General features: G+C 36.1%; 1 long non-coding RNA gene and 1 other non-coding gene across 2 annotated transcripts; both read right to left on the reverse strand.

The window, feature by feature from the left end:
• Positions 1-490: 490 nt before the first annotated feature.
• Positions 491-599, reverse strand: LOC122897695. Its single transcript, XR_006382593.1, has one exon. It is a non-coding gene; the product is annotated as a U6 spliceosomal RNA (small nuclear RNA).
• A 255-nt stretch (positions 600-854) lies between these two features.
• On the reverse strand, positions 855-12,015 carry LOC122900971. Its single transcript, XR_006383341.1, has 3 exons — positions 11,895-12,015; positions 9,270-9,555; positions 855-1,229 (listed from the first exon to the last, which is right to left on the reverse strand). It is a non-coding gene; the product is annotated as an uncharacterized LOC122900971 (long non-coding RNA).
• Positions 12,016-21,521: the final 9,506 nt, after the last annotated feature.

Here is a 21,521-nt window from a genome sequence, read left to right on the forward strand (position 1 = left end):
ACATAAATTTTAGAATTCTTTGTTCCAGTTCTGTGAAAAATACTGTTGGTATTTTGATGGGGATTGCATTAAATTTGTAGATTGCTTTGGCTAGACTAGAAATTTTAATAATATTTGTTTTTACAACCCATGTGCATGGAACATCTTTCTTTTGTTTATGTCTTGTTTAATTTCTTTCATCAGTGTTTTATAGTTTTTGGAGTGCAGGTCTTTCGCCTCCTTGGTTAAGTTTATTCCTAAGTATTTTGTTCTTTTTAGTGCAATTGTAAATGGGATTGTTTTATTATTTTCTCTTTCTGCTACTTTATAGAAATGCAACTAGTCTCTGTAAATTATGTTTATATCCTATGACTATACTGAATTCATTTTTCAGTATTAGTAGTTTTTTGTGGAATTTTTAGGGTTTTATATAAGTATCTTGTGATCTGCAAATAGTGAAAGTTTTACCTCTTTCTTACCAATCTGGATGCCTTTTGCTGATATATTTTTTAAAAATATGAAACACTTCACAAATTTGTATGTCTTCCTTGCACAGGGACCATGCTTATCTTCCCTGTATCATTCCAATTTTTTAGTGTACGTGCTACAGAAGCAAACACTATTTCTTCTTGTTGTCTGATTGCTATGGCTAGTACTTCCAGTACTATGTTGAATAAAAGGGGCAAGAGTGGACGTCATTGTCTTGTTCCTGAGCTTAGAGGAAAAGCTGTCAGTTTTTCTGCATTGAGTATGATGTTGGCTATGAATTTTTTTTTTTAATTTTGGCTTTTATTATGTTGAGGTGTGTTCCCTCCAAATCTACTTTGTTGACAGTTTTTATCATGAATGTGTGTTGTACTTTGTCAAATGCTTTTTCTGCATCCATTAAAATAATCATAAGGTTTTTATCCTTTCTCTTATGATATGATACATCACGTTGCTTGATTTGCAAATATTGACGCATGCTTGCATCTCTGGAATAAATCCCACTTAATTGAGAATTTTTTTTCATATATTGTTGGATTGAGTTTGCTAGAATTTTGTAGTGGATTTTGCATCTACATTCATCAGAGATATTGGTCTGTAGTTTACTTTTTCTTATAGTGTCACTGCTCAGAAATTTTTGAAATGGCTTTTTGCAAATTGGAAAGAAGAGGGGTGGCTGCAGGAAATATTTCTTAAGTTGTTAGAATTCCGTTCTCAGATGACTTCTTTTCAGACTGCTGTACCTCACCAGTAGCAGGTTGGCACTGATGAAGAAACAAAAATAATTATGCAATTATTATGAAACTCTGTGTTCATAATGATACCTTTTTCTTCACAAATGGCAGGGGAGTGGGCAGGGAACCAGTCCCCTTGTCTCGTGTAATTTCTTCCATCTGAAGATATATAAGAAAGTTTATAGCATTATTTCAATGTGCATCCAAGATTTTCTTGCTCTTAATGGTTAGATTCACTGGGCAGTTTAATAGCCAAAATCCTTCCCACAAAATAAGAAAAAGACTGCAGTTCCACCGGAAACTGAAAATAGCTTTTGGAAGAGTGAAAAATTTTGAAGTCCAGCATATTTATGTCTTATTTCACTATCTTCAGTGTTTTAAAAAATACTAAAAGCAGAATTAGTACTCAAAATCCCACCCTAAAAAGGTCTCCTGTTTTTAAGACTACCGAAAATACTGATGTTCCTTTTGTAGGAGGCTTTCATCAGTATTAAAGAGTTAATAGATGTGACTGCATTTTAAATACTCATCTTGCAAATTCCTGTTATTTGAATTTTTTAATCTCTTGGAAGTGCCACTATACAAATGTGACATTTTATTTTATAAAATGTCCCTAGACTTTCAATAGAATCTAGAATAGAAGTAGGTGGAGTTTCAATTTCCTTATTTTAACCGCTTTCTCTAATTCTTACATTCAACAGAGGACGAATGTAAATAGAGTCAAGGGTCACATGGAACTCTTAACACACCAGGAAACCATCCCAGGGTGTGCTATTGGTTTTTCCCAACCACTTTTTTTATGGGTTCATTTCACATCTGATCTCACACCTTGGGAAAAATACAGATCTGAAGTTCACTTGAATGAGAGATTTTCCTCTTTATAACACGAATAGAAATTGAGGGCTTTGATATTGTCATGGAAATGACTCTGTAAATGTGCTCAAAGGCCTGTTTCAAACAGAATGAGCCAGGAACAATTTTGTTTGTTTGTTTGTTTGTGTTTGTTTTTGTTTGTTTTCTTTTCAGATTATGAGATTGGAGTATGGGTAGAAAGAACCTCTGGTTAAGATAGTGGGAGGAAGAGGGGGAAAAAATGATCCTGAAAGAATTCTTCATACTATGCCAGCAAGTTGTATAGGACAGCTTTATTTAAAAAAAAAAAAAAAAAAAGATGTTTGTCTGCTCCTTCAGGTGCACGAAGACACAGCTTGTTGAGAACTGGAGAGGAAAGGTAGGAAAAATATGAAAGAAAAAAATGGAACAGCTCATTTGTCTCTGATTCTCAGTTTTAAAAAGGTAAGTTTCATCTTGGAAATTATGACACACACAAACGTTAAAAAAAATTCTACTTTTCAAAGCAAGTAACTGATTTTTTTTTTTAAAGTAGGATTTGAGAAAGAAATAATGTTTCAGCAAATATTTAAATACCTAATTAAATAACTGTTTGCTTTGGTCCTTGTACCATGTAGAACTTTATTTTCTTTTAACGAAATGCAAAAAAAAAACAAAAAAAACAAAAAAAACTTTTATTTCTCTTAAATAAAAAAAAAAGAATCGGTTGAAGACAGGGAAGTGATAATGAACTGTTGCTTTAAAAAATACTGACCCTCATAAAATAAGACTATTAAATTGGATTTCAGGTTTTAGGATCTCAATGTTATCTTAATTTCTAACCTTAGAAGTATGTAAAATTAAAAATGCAAGAGTCTTCCCCACTTCATACAAATCAAAAATTTATGGAGAAAAATAGAGAAAAAAATTCCTGGATATAAGCTTTGAAGACACTTTAGAGCTAATAATATTGATCACTAGTGCAAAGCATGGTATTTTTCAAAGTCACAGTATAGTCCATATCCTGACCCTAACTTTAAGGGCACATCCTTTTATAAAACACTCTATCGACTCTTTTAATACTTGTTCTTTGAGTCCAGGGAGCTAGTGAAGGAAGACTTTTCTATCAGAGTTGCTCACAGCATCAATGCACCCATCAACACCTTCTTGACCTTTGAGAAAAAGTTAATGTCTTGTCATTGCTAAATAAGCTTGGGAAATACTTCTTTTGGTCACCTACCTTGTAGCAACTAGAGACTGTCTAAAAAGCATTGAACTCCTCTTAGAACAAGAGATAATAAAGAGTTACTACTGAATTTTAACATAAGGGCGTTCCATTTTAAAGTAGCCCAGCTTAATGTAATGTGTATCTAAATTAATTTGAATTCCATTATGTTATGCCCAAAGGCAACTCATATTATATGGAAGCAATCCTTCCAGGTGGAGTTGGCAGTACTCGGGATTCTTAGGTGAGAGTATTCTGTGTCTGTATGAAAATAAAATCTGCAACAGTCTTCTAATCTCACTTTTAATTCAGTTGCATCCACCCTGGTGAAAGAATAGAGTGATTTGCTATTCTCTCTATTCAAAGACATGCCTTCTATTTAGAGGCATGTTCAAAAAGGTTTGAGAAGTACGCTTTTAACATTAATCAAGAAATTACATAAAATGAACTGAGTGTAACCTCTATTGAAGATTAATATACAATACATAGCACCTATAAAGATAATATGATTCTACCTTCAACAGACATAAAAACAATATAAAGCACTGAGTAGGGCGCCTGGTGGCTCAGTCAGTTAAGCATCTGCCTTCTGCTCAGGTCATGATCCCGGGATCCTGAGATCTAGCAACTGCATCAGGTTTTCTGCTCAACGGGGAGCCTGCCTTTCCATTGTCTCCCTCTACTGTTCCCCCTGCTTGTGCTCTCTCACTCTATCAAATAAATAAATAAAATCTGGAAAAAAAAAAAAAAGCATTGAGTAATTCCAAAGAAAAAAGAAAGATTCCTCTGTTTTCCAAAATGGGGATTAGGCAAAATAAGAAAAAGAACTGTCCAAAGACATAAAGATTGGAATTAAGATTCAGGAAACTCTCAAATCCTAGATACTTCTGATGCTGAATTAAATTTTTATTTGAAAGAATCTGAATCATTTTCCAGAAGCCTCGTGTCAATATAAGGACTTAGGAAAAGGTGGGGAAATGGGGCCTTTTAAAAAAGGCCGATCTTGTAAATGAGCAATAACAGAAATTCCTCTTGTATGAAAAAGTCAAATACAGTCTCCAGTGCCAAAGACCTTGAGCTTAATCCTATTATTCAATCAAGTCTGAAATACACTAAATCTTAATTTTGTATAGTTCTTTACAGCTCACAATTTTTTCAGTAATTCTATCCCCTTTAGCTATTTATTTTTTTCTTAACAATTGTCAATATCTTACATATTAGACATTTATTTGCTTATTTCTTTATTATCTTTCTCCTATTGCTAAAATGTAAATTCCATAAAAGCAAGGATGTTACCCTGCTTTGTTCATTTCTATATCCCCAGCACCCAGAGCAGTGCTTGGTGCAGGGTAGACAATGGATTATTTGCTGAATATCTATTGAATAAATGAGATAAATGAAATGGATAAACACTACTGCATTTGAGCTTCAAAACCCCTAGAGAAAAAGACTTGTATTTCTCACCCTCTTTAGAGATGAGAAAGCCAAGATTCAAAAGAGTATATTATTTATAATAGTATGAACAGTTAAGTAGAGTCAGAGTCCTAATTAGGTCCACTGTAGTTCTACTTTTTGCTGACTTGTCCAAAGGGACTAGATTATGGATGGTCAAAGATTACTGCCATCAGAATCAGCCCATTTCCACTTTTTATGAAGACTGATGCAAGAGAAAAAAAATGAATAAATTCACATCCTTCTCTAAAACCACAGCTATCAAACTTTCTCAGCTTTCTTTCCTCTTTCATCACTTCCTATAATTAAATTCTTCTGCTGATATGTTTGTTGTTTCAGCATCCACTTTGTATTTATGATTCCCTTCTTGGTATCTTTGTCTTTATCTTTTTTTTTTTTATGATTTTATTTATTTATTTATTTGTGTGAGAAAGGGATAGCGAGAGAGAGAGAGAGAGTGTGTGTGTAAGAGAGGGAGAGGGAGAGAGAGAGAGAGAGAGAGAGAGAGTCTGTGTAGGGAGGAGAGGGAGCACATCATCACCCTTCACAGGAACTTAGCAAAAGCTTAACGCTATACTGGTTAGCTGCAGGGGTGCTATGTATATGAGTACAACACAGGCAATGGGGCCCTGATAATCAGCATGTGCCCCTGACAGGTTAGAGGTATCTGAACCCACCCACTCCAGGATTTGATTTATAATCACAGTGAGAAAGAAGGTAATAAACCAGCCAATAGATATTTTGTAGGACTCAATCTCTGATGGTAATGGGATCAACTTTATCTTCTCCATCACCAGCTATTCCAGAGCATTTTTGTTAAAATATCATGCTATATCCTTTATTTCCAGTCCCTGCTCTTTCTTTCCTTTTCTTCTTTGTGAAACACTAAGTTCACTCCTTTTAGAGCTAGTAGTAAGCGGCTATAGTACATGACTCATTGTGATTCTCATGTCCCTCCTAGCATCTAGTTCTGCCTCCAAACTTGTGCCTCACATTTTCATTAAAGTCAAATATGGCGCCTTCTAAACAATGGCTGAAGAAAAGATGTGGAGAGACACAGATATTGCAGTAGTCAGGTTTCTGTCATTGAAAATGCCTATCAGACCATAAGAATAAATTCTTTCTGGACCTGACTTTCAGTTATTAACATTTTGTGAAGTCAAGTTAAATAAATAGGTTCACTGGTGGACTTATGACACTGGACAAGCAAGATAGAAGTGCTTCAAATAAGGCCAAGTTCTGGGCTCCGAGGGGACTTTGTGCATATACAAAGAAAAATGGAAGCTTTAGAAGAGTGTCCTAGGACAGGTCCGAGCTCAGGATATTCCTTTCAATTGTTAAACAATGTGTGCTGCACTGAGCTTTAGTCTAGACAAGATGGAAATGATGCCAAGACTATTTATCAGCAAAGATGAACCACAGGATTCAAAGAACAGAATAAGCCTGCCCGCCAAAGGGTCAGAGAGATGAGAAGGACAGGAAATCGGGATCCTTCTTGAGAGTGAGTCCAAACACCCATGGCTAGGAAGACGCTTGATGTTCTTACATCTGTAGGTGATGGAGACATTAGAGAACACCTATATCATGTTTGTGCTTAGATACAAGGCGAAGAATAACTTTAAATTTGAGTCATTGTATCTCTCTTACTTTATTTTTGGACAAATTTTGTTTAGGGAATACCAATTAGTCCACATAGACCTCAATCAATATTAATTTTAGTTGCTTATGGAAGCCAGTGTGAAGAAACCTACATTTATTTTTAAAAGACTGATTGATTTATTTTAGAGAGAGAGAGAGATTGAGAGTGGGAGGTGGGGGGAGGAAAGGAGGAGAAGAGAGTCTTAAACAGACTCTGAACTAAGCTTAGAGCCCCATGACCCTGTGATCACCACCTGAGTGGAAACCAAGTTGGACACTTAACCAACTGCACCACCCAGGTGCCCCAAAACCTATATTTCAACAAACAAACAAACAAATAAACCAGGCCCCATTCCCTAGATATTCTGACCTAATTGGTCAACAATGGAATCTTGGAATCCATTTTTTTCTTAAGATCCTTTAGGTGATTCTAATGTGTAGTAGCCAAGGTTGAACTATTAACCTGAGAAAAATAGCCGTTTTCTAAATAGCAGATTTAGTAAATATTCCTCAGGTTACAATAACCTCATAAAGATTAAAAAAAAAAAAAAGACAACATGTGGTTAGGTTGTGGTGGTGATGAATATTTACCTACAAGAGTCATGGAAAATAAAAACCCTTCCTAGTATTACATCAATGGGTGATTGAGAAATAGCCATTCAGAGAGTTTTAAGAATGGGTACCTGAAGACATCATGGAACATAATTATCTTTCCAGCCCTAAAGTATTTACATCTAGACCCATAAGTGAGAAAGAAATATCTCATTTAAACCATTTTTATTTTATTTTTTTGTTATTTTCAGTAGTAATTAACTGCTAATAAGTCCTAGTTGTTCATTCATCAGCATGCCTATCACAGAGACTGCCTGTGAATGAACAGTGGAAAGTAAAGCAAAAAGAAAAAGACAGAATTCTGTTGATACAATCTGAGTCACTAGATCTTGCCATGTCTGAAGCTGTACTACCTTTCCATTTTTCAGTAATATAAGTCAACCTATTTACTTTTTAAAGATATTTTAAGTTGAGTTTCTGTCATTTGAAAAAAAAAAATAAGATCCAGACCAATCTAGCAATCTTTAGGAAACATGTTCTCAGTAATGTATATGACACTATTTTGATCAATTATGGGCTATGGGATTGGGAGTAGGAACCAACTTATTTAGACCTCCAGATTCTCAAACAACAGAGAGATCTAAACTGACATATAGATTATATTAGCATCCACGTTATTCCTTTATCATGGCATTTTATCTTTACTATTTTAAAATACCACATGGGATTTGAGTGACTTCCAAGAGTTAAGACATTTCCCTGGAAAATGGTAATTTAGGCAGATTTCAAATTACAGGAGAGACCGAAAAGATTCTGAAGTATGAAACTAGAGGTAGGAGACCAGTTTTGAGTAGGAATTGAGATTATGGGGGCCTCATGGCACCAGGTGTAAATAGGAAGGGACAAAGTTAAAAAACCAATTCAGTCTCTACCTTTAACATATTTATGTCCTACTGGTATCTTATATTAGTAAAGTGTTTTGTAGTTCAGAACATATTTTCCCATGTTATCTCATTTGATACTTAGCAATTATTCTCTGGAGTAAGTAAAGGAGTTAACTAGTTTCAGCATTTTATGAAATGGAAGCTGAGGCTCAGTGTGATTATGGGTCTTGTCCAGAATTACATGGGTGTCAGAGCAGGGGCTAAATTCGAGATTTTTAGATTAGCAGTCCAGTATTGATATACCAGGTCTCTCTGTACACAGAGATACCCCTATAAACAAAGTTTTCTTTTCAGCAACTTTCTTTGTAAATTCTACCTCATTGTTCATTGCTTTCTTCTCACCTATGACTTCCCCTGAGTAGTGATAGATCTAAAAGACAGAGCTTCATCCTAAATTGAGTCATCTTTATAATGTAGTATTAGAACCAAGAGGTGTGTGTGTGTGTGTGTTTATCAAGGGAGGGAAGACAGGAATTACCAAAGAATGACAAAAAAACCCAACCTTGAGTCCCACAGAATGGATTTATGTTAATTTGAAAATTAACATAAATGCTAAATGTCTGCTAAATGCTAAATGTCTGCTCAGTGCCTCCTACAAAATGAGATCACCTCTCATTCATTCTCATACCAGTAGCCCTGATAATTTTAATAATTTGCTATTTCAAGGAGCCATAGGAAAGAAAGGAAGTTGCTTTTAGACAGTGTCTTATTCAAGCAAACGGAAATGGTTTCCGAACCACAGAAAACAAATAAACATGCCTCTCCCTGGAACTTCACTAGTGTTTGCCTGTTGTCTGGCACTAAGAAATGTACTTTAAAATAATGGTGCAGTGTGTGAGATTCTGAATGCTAGTGCGGCTATCTGAACTCTAGATGAAGAGGATGTTGACTATGTCTAGGACCACTCAGCTTGGACCAGTTCCCAAGTGCTGGGTGTGAAACCACATGCTAAATGTCTTTCCATTTCCAAAATGAAATGCCAAATCCTTAATGGTCAGCTCAGCTTTCATAGTTTCTAAAGAAGCATATTTTATTATTGCTCAAAATACAATGCTTGCATATTATGTATATCGCCATCGTATATGACACCCTTCACAATATTGTTACTTCCCATTCTGGTGACATTGTAAAGCATTCTAAAGATTTATGCATTTTCTATTATCAAGTTCATTGATGTGCCTTTCATCCTTTGCTTATGAATTAAAAAATGTGTTGTTTGGAATTCTGTGGGATCCTGTTGAATTCCTTAGTACCATGGTCAAACACAGCTAAATGGTTATCCTTTTCCATAATATTATTCTTGGGCATGGAGGGGAGTATCTTTTTAATAAAGGAAAATTGGCAAAGATACTTCTTGCAGTGCAGTCCTGGTTTGGCATAAAAATATGAGGCACCGGGGATGCAAACATCTCATCTTCAGATCCTTACCTGGCAAAGATGCAAGAGGACATATTCCATGACATTGCTCAGCAATCTGCAGCACCATGGTAGGTCTTAGGTCTTTGGACTGACCTTTTCCCAGATGGTAGGAATCCAAAGTAAAGCAATGTGACCTGGCAAATGTAGGATTCTGGAGCAGAGTGTGTGATTTCTTCCATTCCTATGGAGATCCTCATTTGGCTGAAAGTCCAACCAGGGACAAAGTGTTTCCAGATCTTTGGCAGAAAAAGAAGTGCCCTCTTTTCAACTTTCTTTATTTCAAAGAAGTAGAATGCTAAAAAGAAAATATGAATATCATCTACACTTTTGCTGTAGCAATAACAGCCATGTCAATCTTAATGCTAATACAATACTGATGTTGATATTAGTTATATATAAGATCATTATAAGAATATAATACTGATTTTTTCTAAGCTACAGAATATAAGATGAGATAGTAGATGAACTATCTATGTATACATATGTGTATATATGTGCAAACATGTTTGTGTGACATGTAATATGATGACATATGTGCATATGCATATATGCATAATATATGTATATGTGTATACACATGTAGTATATCAAGCATGCAGGACTCATGAGATGTAATCAGAAAAAGCCACTTTGGTTTTGTTTTCTGTGCTGTCCTTTTTGGTTGGAGGACATCTTTCTCTGCCTCTGGATAAAAACAAGAAATTTTCCACATGATGTGGAAAATCCTAAAATCACTTTAAGTTGTAAAATACAATCTTGATCCAGAAACTAGAATTTTCAGCTCAATGTATGAATCAGTGTAGTAGAAGCTAAGTTGTTCTTCTCTACTCTGCCGTCATGCCATATACTGGACTTGCAAAGTCTCCTCTCAGCTGCTGTGAATCTTGCCTATGAATGGCTCCCAGACATTTCTCTCAGGAGAAGTGTCCTTAGCTGACAGGTGCCATCTTCCCTGGGAAGTCATGACATCACCACCACATCTCCCATAGTATAACTGATATGGCATGTATCCTGAAATAATATCCTAACCCCACCCCACTTTTCCACTTTTCTTTTCCTTAACCTTAATGACTTTTTCTGAAGAACACTCCTCAAAAACGTGTTTGCCCTGAATTCTACAGTCAGTCTCTGTTTCTAAGGAACCCAATCTAAGACAAAATAAAACAAAAAAATCTTCATTTTCATTTAAAGTTAAAATTTTCCACCCTTCACTCAAGGTAGAGCTGTCTACAGGAAGTTCAACCTTCAGAGAAGAGGAAGTGGGTCATTCTTATTACATGTCCAGCATACTACTGCTTTACTCACAATCAGCTGTTTACATTATCAAATAATTTTCCTGTATCTCTTGAAATATATTTTTATTTTTAAGACTTCTAATATCTTGTAATCCACTGATATTTTCTGACATTGAATCATCCTTATACCTCTGGTGGGAAAAAAATCTTACATCACCATGATGTTCTGTAGATTTTGAAGCTGTTTTGTTAGGACACACTCTCATCCCTTTAGTCTCTACTTCTATCTTCCCCATCCTAATATTACCTAGGATTTTAATTCTGGAATAGTAAGAGGTTTTTGTTGGGTTTTGTTTATTCTGTTTGTTTTCCCTTTGGCCCCTGATAATTGTTTGGACAAAAAAACACTTTAGGGGGTGCCTGGGTGGCTCAGTGGGTTAAAGCCTCTGCCTCAGCTCAGGTCATGTTCCCAGGGTACTTTAAAAAAAATAACAAAAAATAATAACAAAAAAATAACAAAAAACACTTTCGTACATTTATCTAATTATCTTTATTTTCCATATCTTTGGTTGTGTCTCCTAGAATAACTTTTCTTCTTTTTATTTTTTAAAGGTTTTATTTATTTATTTATTTGACAGGCAGAGACCACAAGTAGGCAGAGAGGCTGGCAGAGAGAGAGAGAGGAGGAGGAGGAGGAGGAGGAAGCAGGCCCCCTGCTGAGCAGAGAGCCAGATGCAGGGCTTGATCCCAGGACCCTGAGATCATGACCTGAGCTGAAGGCAGAGGCTTTAACTCACTGAGCCATCCAGGTGCCCCGTAATTTTTCTTCTTATTGGAGTATTGCCTCCAAGAGCGTTTACAAAGTGGTTCTTTGTGGGGCAAAATTGGTGTGACTGAGAACATCTCCATTGAGCCCTCCATGGTGCTGTTGAAATGTGGCTGTGAGTATCCTCTAGGTGACAAGCACTCAAAGGTAAATTTTAGAGCCCTTTTAGGGCTGACCACCCATCCCCCACCTTCAAGCCTCCACACTACAACAATTCACTTTCTAGATGACCTCTTGTGCACCCCTTAGATCTTGACTCAAAAAGTACACCCATACTCTCTTACTGCTGGGGTCTCCTGATCTAGGAAGAAGCTCCTGAGGAGATTCTTTGAAGAGAATATAAATCTGACTATCTTCACTTGGCCCACAGGAAACTCATATATCCTCAGACTTCCAAAATGTTGGCTCCCCCCACTAACTCACTTCTCTCCTCACTGGGACCTTATGCATGTCCTCTGCCCACCTCTCCCAGGCAGGGAGACACTGAACACCATTAGTTTCAGTGGTGTTTTAGTTTCAATTCATTTCAAATTCTCTTTCATTGCTACCCCAGTCTAGCATTGAGGGACTCACATTCTGTAGCTCAGGAAGACTTCTTCCTTATTTCCAGTCTTCTCTTACTGAAGATCAGGAATAAAAGGGCTCTGACTTTTCAAGAACATTATGAGAATGTAGGATAATGAAGTAATGCCTTCAAAATTCTGGGAAAATGTAATCTAAGGAAGATAATGAAAAAAATCTATACATTGCCAAGTCATAGAGAGAATATTTTCAGACATAAATGGTCCCCAAAAGTTTATCTAAAATGTACTATTTCTTAGGAAGCTGCTAATGAATATATTCCATTTAATTAAGGGAATTAAGCAAAAGAGGAAAAATGGATCTAGAAAGCAAACAATCTAATCCAAGAGGGAAGCAAAAGGAATTCCCAAAATGGTAACAGGAGATTTTAAGACATCAGTCATTTACCTCCAGATTGGATAAAGTCAGAATATATATCTTTAAAAAGATGATACATGCAAATCAAAACCACAATGAGATATTACCTTATACATGTTAGAATGGCTGTTATCAAAAAGACAAAAAAAAGAAGCAAGTGTTGAAGATGTGGAGAAAAGGGAATGCTTGCACGGTCTTGGTGGGAATGTAAATTGGTGTGGCTTCTATAGAAAACAGCATAAGGATTCCTCAAAATATTAAAAATAGGACTGATATATGATACAGCATTTCCATTTCTGGGTATTTATCCAAAAGAAATGAAAACACTAATTTGAAAAGACATATGCCTCCCACATTCACTGTAATATTACTCACAATAACCAACATATGGAAACAACCTACATGTCCATCAATGGATAAATGGATAAGAAAAATGTACACATACACAATGGGATATTATTCAGTCATAAAAAAGAATAATATCTTGCCATTCGCAACAACATGGATGCATCTTGGGAGCACTAAGTGAAATAGGTCAGACAGAGAAAGACAAATACTACTTAATCTCATTTATATATAGAACAATTAGGGGATGGATGAAATGGGTGAAGGGGTTAAAAGGTACAAACTTCCAGGTATAAAATAAATAAGCCGTGAGGATATAATGTGTAGCATGGTGACCATAGTGAATAATACCATATTATATATTTGAAAGTTGCTAAGAGAGTAGATGGTAGATGTTAAAAATTTTCATCCCAAAGAAGAAAAATTGTAGCTATGTGAGGTGATAGAGGTTAACTAGACTTAATGTAGTGATCATTTCTCAATATATTCAAATATTGAATCATTATGTTGTACACCTGAAACCTATTTATTATATGTCAATTTTACTTCAATTAAAATAATTTTAAAAAGATGATATTGTCAGAAAATGGAAGGTTTTTTAAAAAAATAATTTATTTATTTATTTGACAGAGAGAGAGAGCAAGAGCAGGGGAAACAGCAGAGGGAGAGGGAGAAGCAGGCTTCTGTTGAATAGACAGCCCGACATGGGGCTCAATCCCAGGACCCAGGGATCATGACCTGAGCTAAAGGAGACACTTAACTAACTGAGCCACCCAGGCACCCCCCAAATGGGAGTATTTAAACATAAGAAGAGATTTATATAATAGAAAGTTTGGGGCTAATTATGATAAGAACACAAAAAATAAATACATGAATAAAATAAGACCATAACTCTAAGAAAAACAACCCAAAAATGTTCAGGAAAAGAAAAGTAATTAAACTATAGTACATAGCTCATTTATAAGTAGTTTGCATAATGAAAATGGTGTAAATCTGGGATATTTATTGAACCAAAATTACAATAACACTATTTTAGGAAAACAGAAACAAACACGCAAGCAAAACCCCTCAACTTTCAAAGTTAAAGAATAACGCCCCAATGTGACAAATGAAGATGATATCTATGACAAATAATATGCTATTACAACCATATTATTAAGAGAATAAAGGTTTTTTTTTCTTTTCTTTTTCTTCTTTTCATCTTTTCTTTTTACTTTCTTTCTTTTCTTTTCTTTTTTTTTTTTTTTTACTTTGCAAAGACTAAAAGAATAAAATAGTGTTTGTATCTGGGGTGCAGGAAATGGTAAGGGGTATAACAGCAGGGAACTTCTGTTTTTCACTTCAAAATTAGACTGCAGAATTCTTGAGCATTTGTATTTTTTCAAACATTTGATAGAAAATAAAAACTGAATTTAAATACATCAAAAGTTAAAATAGGGATTATTAAATAAATGTCACTGAGATAACTGCTTATCCACAATGGAAAAGTAAAAGTAGATTTCTACCTCTTACCATCCACAAAAATAAGTTCAAAATGATTATAAGACCTACAAAGCTTTAAACCCTTAAAAAAAATAGGTGAGTATCTTTATGACAGTCTAAGGCAATTCCTTAAAATGCAGAATACTACAAATATAAGGGAAAATATTAATAAATCATTGCACATTGTAGTAAAAATCTTTTGTACCATTAAAAAAGTCGCCATAAGCAAAGTTGAGACAAGTTACAGACTGGGAGAAGATATAATTGCTAAAATATTCGGAATATATATGAAATTCCTAGAAATAATAAGATTACCGTGAAAAGTTTAACAGAAAAAAAAAAAGGAAATAGTATACTTTGGCAATTTGCTAAAGAAGAAATCTCAATAAGTAAAAGGAAAGACAGATAAACACAAGGATCAGATTAAAACATGGGGAAATCATTTTACACCAATGAAATTAGGGGAGTGGGGGAGAACAATATGAAAGCCAGTAACACCAACTGTAGGAAAGAATATGGGGAAAGAGAATTTATATATTGCTTGTGGCATAACAAATTTGTACAACTACCAATACTAGCACCTGGAAGACCTGAAAATGAGTATAGCACATTAATTAAACTTCTAGGTATATCCTTCAGGCCTAGAGAAATTATTGTACCTTTGGCCAAGGGGTAATGATACTCTTTTACACAAAGGTATTTTTTACTGCACTGTTTGAAATAGGGGGAAATGGACAGTAACCTAAATGTCCATAAATAAAGACTGGAGGAATAAACATGGCTTATTCAAAACAATGGAAAACTATGCACCTGTTGAAATGAATGAAATAGTTGAATGAATGAAATGTTGAAATGAATGAAATAGGAATAAATTTGGGGAACATACTACGTAAGAGACAGGGCCAAATTGAAGTTGCAAAGTGGTACGTATGATTCCACATATGTGATATTTTATTTTATTTTATTTATTATTTTTTAAAGATTTTATTTATTTATTTGATAGACAGAGATGACAAGTAGGCAGAGAGGCAGGCAGGGATACGGGCAGAGAGACAGGAGGAAGCAGGCTCTCCACGGAGCAGAGAGCCCGATGCGGGGCTCGATCCCAGGACCCCGGGATCATGACCTGAGCCGAAGGCAGAGGCTTTAACCCACTGAGCCACCCAGGCGCCCCACATATGTGATATTTTAAAGCATAACATAGTATTCTATATTTTTATGGATATACACATATAGAGTCAAAGTCTGAAAACTTTCATGGGAAAGCTTTCCAAAAAATTCAGGATTATGGTGATTCTTAAGAGAGGGCAGGAAGGATGGGAAAGAGATGTAGGAAAGACAGTATTAGATGCTTCCCAATGCTTGATTTCAAACGCTTGAATAAAAGTGATCCGAATTGGAAGGGGAGGTGAACCATGAGAGACTATGGACTCTGAAAAACAATCTGAGGGGTTTGAAGTGGCGGGGGGGTGGGAGGTTGGGGTACCAGGTGGTGGGTATTATAGAGGGCACGGCTTGCATGGAGCACTGGGTGTGGTGAAAAAAAATAATGAATAATGTTTTTCTGAAAATAAATAAATTTTTAAAAAAAGTGATCCGAAGAAAGTAAATAGAAGACTAACATTTATTAAATCTGAGGGGGTGGATGAGTGGATTTCTGTTGTATTCATTTCCTGTATGTTTGAAATCTTTACCAACAATGGCATAGAGAGATATGGGCCAGCTATCAGAAGGCCAGGCCTGCTTCTGGTCTGCACTAAATACAGATACATGCTCTTGGCCAAATCCCTTGGCAACTTTCAATGTCAGTTTCATTACTTGTAAATGGAGAGGAAGAGCATTTTGCCCAGCCAGCTTCATTGTTTTGAATATGACTAAAGGAAATGATACATGTAAAAAGTCACCTTGAAAATTATTCAGAGCTAAGTAATGAAAGAACTATCACTGTTTGCTTGTTGACATCTAAAAAATGAATAGCCTTAAAAAATAATACTAGTTCAGGGGACCTATGTCAACCCCTGGTATTACCTATTCTATGAGTTTTATATCATTATTTTCACAGTGCAAAATTCTACTTGCCATCTCATCCTGCTTGGGAGGCTTGACAAGGAGAGGGAGAAAACTGAATCCCATCATTGCTCCCAACTCGATCCCATAAAGATTTGAAAGAGTTAATGCATGAAGATGGGTCAGCAACCACTGGGAGAAAAACATACTGCATGTAAAGATTATATTTTAGGAGATGACAATTTAGTAGAAAAGACTGCTGGCAAAGGAACACAACACTTGCTTCTATTTAGAGCTTTAAAAAATTCATTTGAAATAATAGCATTGGAAAAAAATGTAAAGAGAGAATAAAAGGAGCTTTCTGCATATGTACTCTTCTCAGTTGTGCTCTTTTTAATAAATGAACTCTCCTCAAAAACATTTGTTAGATAGAAGCAATTAAGGTTGAGACTCTAGCCTCTCTCCACTAATTAATTACAGCAAATGAGCTTATAATGTGCATCATAACAACTTAATAAGCTAGGCCAAACTATTTTAGATTCTGCTATGCTAGTATTTCATTATTGCTGGGCTATTTAAATTAGGTAAGTAGTATCTGAACATAAATAGCTTTTGAATTACCTGTGTCCTTCAAAATAAACTCTATGCCTTGAGCAGATGTGCTATTTATGTGGATGGGGTGACAGCAAAAAATGACCTAGAAGTGAGGACTGTGAAAGGAGGAAGAGACAGGACAAACATGTGAGCTCACACAAACTATCACCATCAATAATCTGTTATCCATCCAGCATCACACACTGGCTGACTGGAAGCCTTTCCAAGAGGTCCTATACATTTTTTAATATTTGTTGGACCTGAACTGTGGAGAATCCAATAGCTGCATTAGCTTCTCTTTTTTGACATCATTGGTTACATGATCAACTCTCACCTCAAAAGTCTAACTGAACATGGATCAAAGGGTGACTAATACAAGCTCTTTAGCAATGTCCCTGCTTCTAATGAAACTTTAAAGGCAATTAATGACTCATTGAGTCAATGAATAGACTTTGTGCATCTGGGAATGAGTTAAAATATGGCTTAGTGTCAATGAAAGAGGTGAGGGCTTCAGACCAGCTGTGAATTATCTCAAACACAATTATCTGAAACTTTAAAATTCTGGCTTCTTTTAAATCAAAGGGCACTAGTCTTCCAGGTAGTAACATCTGCTACTACCTCAAGGTGTTAATTGACTAACTTCAGCAAAAGTCAAACAGATCCTCATCTCTCCCTCCTTAAAGCACAAGGAGTGTTAGGGTATAATTCAGGCATTTCCGGAAAGGATAGAGAAAACAGGGTATCACAGACACTTGTGGAACTCAAGAGAGGTCTTTCAGGTGGTATTTTCTGTGGATCCTTCTTTCCTGTTTATTTATTCATACTGAATTTCTCCGGGACATATAGCCAGAGATTTTTACTATAGGATAGAAAACACAGTGGAACTAAGCACCTCAAAATAATTCTGAAGCATGAGTCATTTAGAGGCAGAGGGAAACATGCCAGTTTGAAAGGCCAGAAGAAATTTTAAAGGCAAAGGCCAGTGACAAGAAGAAGTAATTGTCATCCTTCATCTTTGCTGTCATACCTATCATCTCTGGGAAGTAATGGGTGAAAATGAGGACACACACACACACACACACACACACATTATAATTGATCGAAGGACAAATTTAATAATGGCAGAAACAGTATTTGAACACATTTCTTGATGTCTGTTTCAAAATACATTTTACCCTCCAATTTGTGATCCTCTTGGGATAAGAAGTGAATATATATGTAAATATATAACATAAATATATAATATATACGTCTTTCAGGAGTGATGCTTTCAGTAAATTTTTTGGACAGAATCAAAACTGGACTGTAAACTGGGCCTCTAACTCATTTCTTCTCTCATAACTTCTCTCACATTTCTTCCTCTTCCCTATAAGGGACCTATTTTAGAAAGTCCTTGATAAGATGCCAAATGATAAAAATTCCAAGTATACATGTTTTTTAAAGTCCACTCCCAAATCCTAAATCCTCCAAAACACAAAGGGGTACAGTAATAATGATAGAATGACAGGCACAGGGATGAGATGGTGGTCAGTCAAGCCACAGGGCCCTCTCCGTCCATCACTGATCCATTTCCTTAACAGGCCAATCAGGAACACACGTGAACAAGAATTGACAAGTGAGGAGAGATCTGCATTGTGTTCACTCTTGGTCAATGAAGTAGAACACACAAAGACACTCAGGATTTTGAGAAAACTGGATACTTTCATAAAAATCTTTTCTGTATAGAAAAATGCCTAAGCAAGCCATTTGGAAAGACTTGGGGTCTAATTTAGGCATCCTACTGATGCCTCAAAGAGTAAGAAGTTTGGCTCAGCAATATAAACCAACTAAATTTTTTTCTTCAACAAGGAAAGCCAGTACTTTTTATATACCTGTGTCACTCATTGTCAAGCAATAAATTGATTGTGTATTTGCTTAAAACAGGAAAATGAGGACACAGCCAGACAACCTAGCTTATTCTATTTCTGAAGCTCCTACTATATTCTTGCATTCCTTTTTTTAATTGTCACACTGCCCACGTGGTCTATAGCAAAGCTCAAAATGCTCCAATCATTCTACTCTTTTAATGAGTTTATCCACCTCACCAAAGCATGGAAGCCTTCTCTGAAGTTCCATGACTGCACGTCACAGAATAGCTTGGCAGCCTTCAACTCTAATAACATAAATGGCCTCTTAAACAATAGCTCCTTTGATTTAAATCAAATTTATCAATGTCATATCAACTCTAGAATAGTATTCTCATTTAGAAAGCAAATTTCATCAGTGTAAGTTCTTCTCTAGGCTTGTACCCTCTCTCAGTTCTAAGGCTGACTGCCTTTTGAGGAAGATGTAATTGATCTAAAATATTTTATCTCATACCAAAACTTACATCAGTTATTCAAATTCCAAAATGACTCTGCATCATTTTCCTTGAGTCTGTTCATATTTATTATACATCAGATTATTTCATTTTAGTGAAATCTTCCACTTTGTTTTAAGAAACAAAAATTGTTCTCTTTACTACTATTGGTAACTGAGTAGTAAGAAAACAACCGTATTAGATTAGCCTAAATGAGGGAATTTGATTTCTCTGTGACATTACATTGCTTAAAAATAATAATAATAGTAATAAAGCTATGAAAAGTGCTAGAGAAAAAATAGGATAAGAAATCTGGCTATAGGGCGCCTGGGTGGCTCAGTGGGTTAAGCCGCTGCCTTCGGCTCAGGTCATGATCTCAGAGTCCTGGGATCGAGTCCCGCATCGGGCTCTCTGCTCAGCAGGGAGCCTGCTTCCCCCTCTCTCTCTCTGCCTGCCTCTCTGCCTACTTGTGATTTCTCTCTGTCAAATAAATAAATAAAATCTTTAAAAAAAAAAAAGAAATCTGGCTATATGTTATTAGAAAAACCATGTTAGAACAAACAGTAAAAATTATTTGTAGGTGGCCAATAAACATGATAGGTACTCAACTTCAATAGTCACCAAGAAAATGCAAATTAAACCACAGCGTGATGCTGGACATATACCAGAATGCCTCAAATGAGAAGACAGAAAAGGACAAGTGGAGGCACCAGAACTTTCCTACACTGCTGATGGACAGCAGAACTTGAGCAACTACTTTGTAAATCTGTTTGGCACATATCCATTTAAGCTGAATACTCACATATCCTATTACCTGAAAACTCCACTTTTAGGTATATTCCCAACAGAAATACATATATACATTCACTGAACTGCATGTGTCAGATTGTTCATAACAGCAATTATAATAACCTCAAACTGAAAACTACCCAAACATCCCTCAACAGCTGAATGGATAAGTATATTCACGTTTACTCACAAGGGGAAGATACTACAGTTATGAAGGTAAACAATCTACCATTACCCCAAACAATATGAATAAATTTCATAAACATTGTATTAAAGGAAAGAAGCCAGACATAGAAGCCAGACACACTCTATGGTACCACTTATGTAAAGCACAAAGATGGGTGGAAATAATTTAGGCTGTCTTTATTATTTGTTATGCGGGTGTCAAGAGGAAGTCAAGTGCCAAGAGAAGAAGAGTCTGTCATCCTCCAAGCTTCCACATTCTCCTGATGGGAAGACCTACCCCAAACACTGCACACATGATAAAAGACAGACATGTTGTCAAGTGAATGCTGATGTGGAAGCACATAACAAGCAGTCACAAAGCCATAGATACATACTTGACACTGCTTCCAGGGGGCAGGAGGACTCTGGGCTGCTCCCTATGCACAGACACCCTGTGACCCTTACTGCTAGAGAAGTTTGTCCTTAATTCTTCCATTTACATCCCATCAGAGCACAAAAAATACTTTGATTTAGGCTATGGTTAGAAGTGGAAACCTGTTATATGGGATGTGGTGGAGGGGAAGAGGTGGACAACAAGATGAGAAGGTTTATTAAATGTACTTGCCAAAAATGACCATAGAATTTACTTCGCACATACTGCTTATGGGAAGTTGCAGGTGGATTTTGCACTCAGGCTCCTTTTAATTTGTTTAAGCTATTCATAAACAAACCACATGAAGGCTAAGAAGGTATAAACAGAGGATGCTGCTGCAAATGAATAAAAGTTACAGCAGAGATAACCTAACACCTATTTGATGCTGTGTAGGACCGCTACTCGTGCTGGCTAACAATGGCAGATGGTACACGTAAGGAGTTAAATAAGGATTACTCTTACTTGGTCAAGTTTTTCTGATTTTTCTCTTCTTTTTGTTAATTCCATACCCTGTAACTTTTTCCATGGCAGGGACCCTTCTTTTCTATCTCTGTGCCCCTGTGGTAGGGGCTGGTGCAAAAGATTCTCAACAAGTGATGTCAAATAGAAGAAATGTTGATACAGATTATTTATCCTGAAGCTCTTTCTTCCACCAGCATTTCCTACACTGCCCCCATCCACTACAGCTGTGACAGAATCTCTCCTAGGGTGCTCACTGCAACCCTTTTGTCTTCTCTACCTTTAGGTTCCCTGAACCATTTGTCCAACTGTTCATGACTTAACATCCACGACACCTATTTCCACTCATAATACTCACCTACCTAGTGCTCTGAGTTCAAAAAGTCCGGAATCAGCAAAACTCTCAGATACGCGCAGATGGTGAATCATTAAAGGCTATGCTTTTCAGCCCTGCCTGCATATTACAGTCCCTTGGGAAACTTTTAAAACATGCTGATAGCCAGACCCCACTCTCAGAAATTCAAACTTAGTTTGCTTGAGTGGAACTCTGGCAGCTGGATTTTTTTAAAGTGCACTGGTTACTTCTGATGCTTTCAGATCTGTACTGTCTAACATGGTAGCCATTAGCTATATGTAGCTATTTCAATTT

This window comes from Neovison vison, chromosome 1 (assembly GCF_020171115.1).
Source record: "Neovison vison isolate M4711 chromosome 1, ASM_NN_V1, whole genome shotgun sequence".
NCBI lineage: Eukaryota > Metazoa > Chordata > Mammalia > Carnivora > Mustelidae > Neogale > Neogale vison.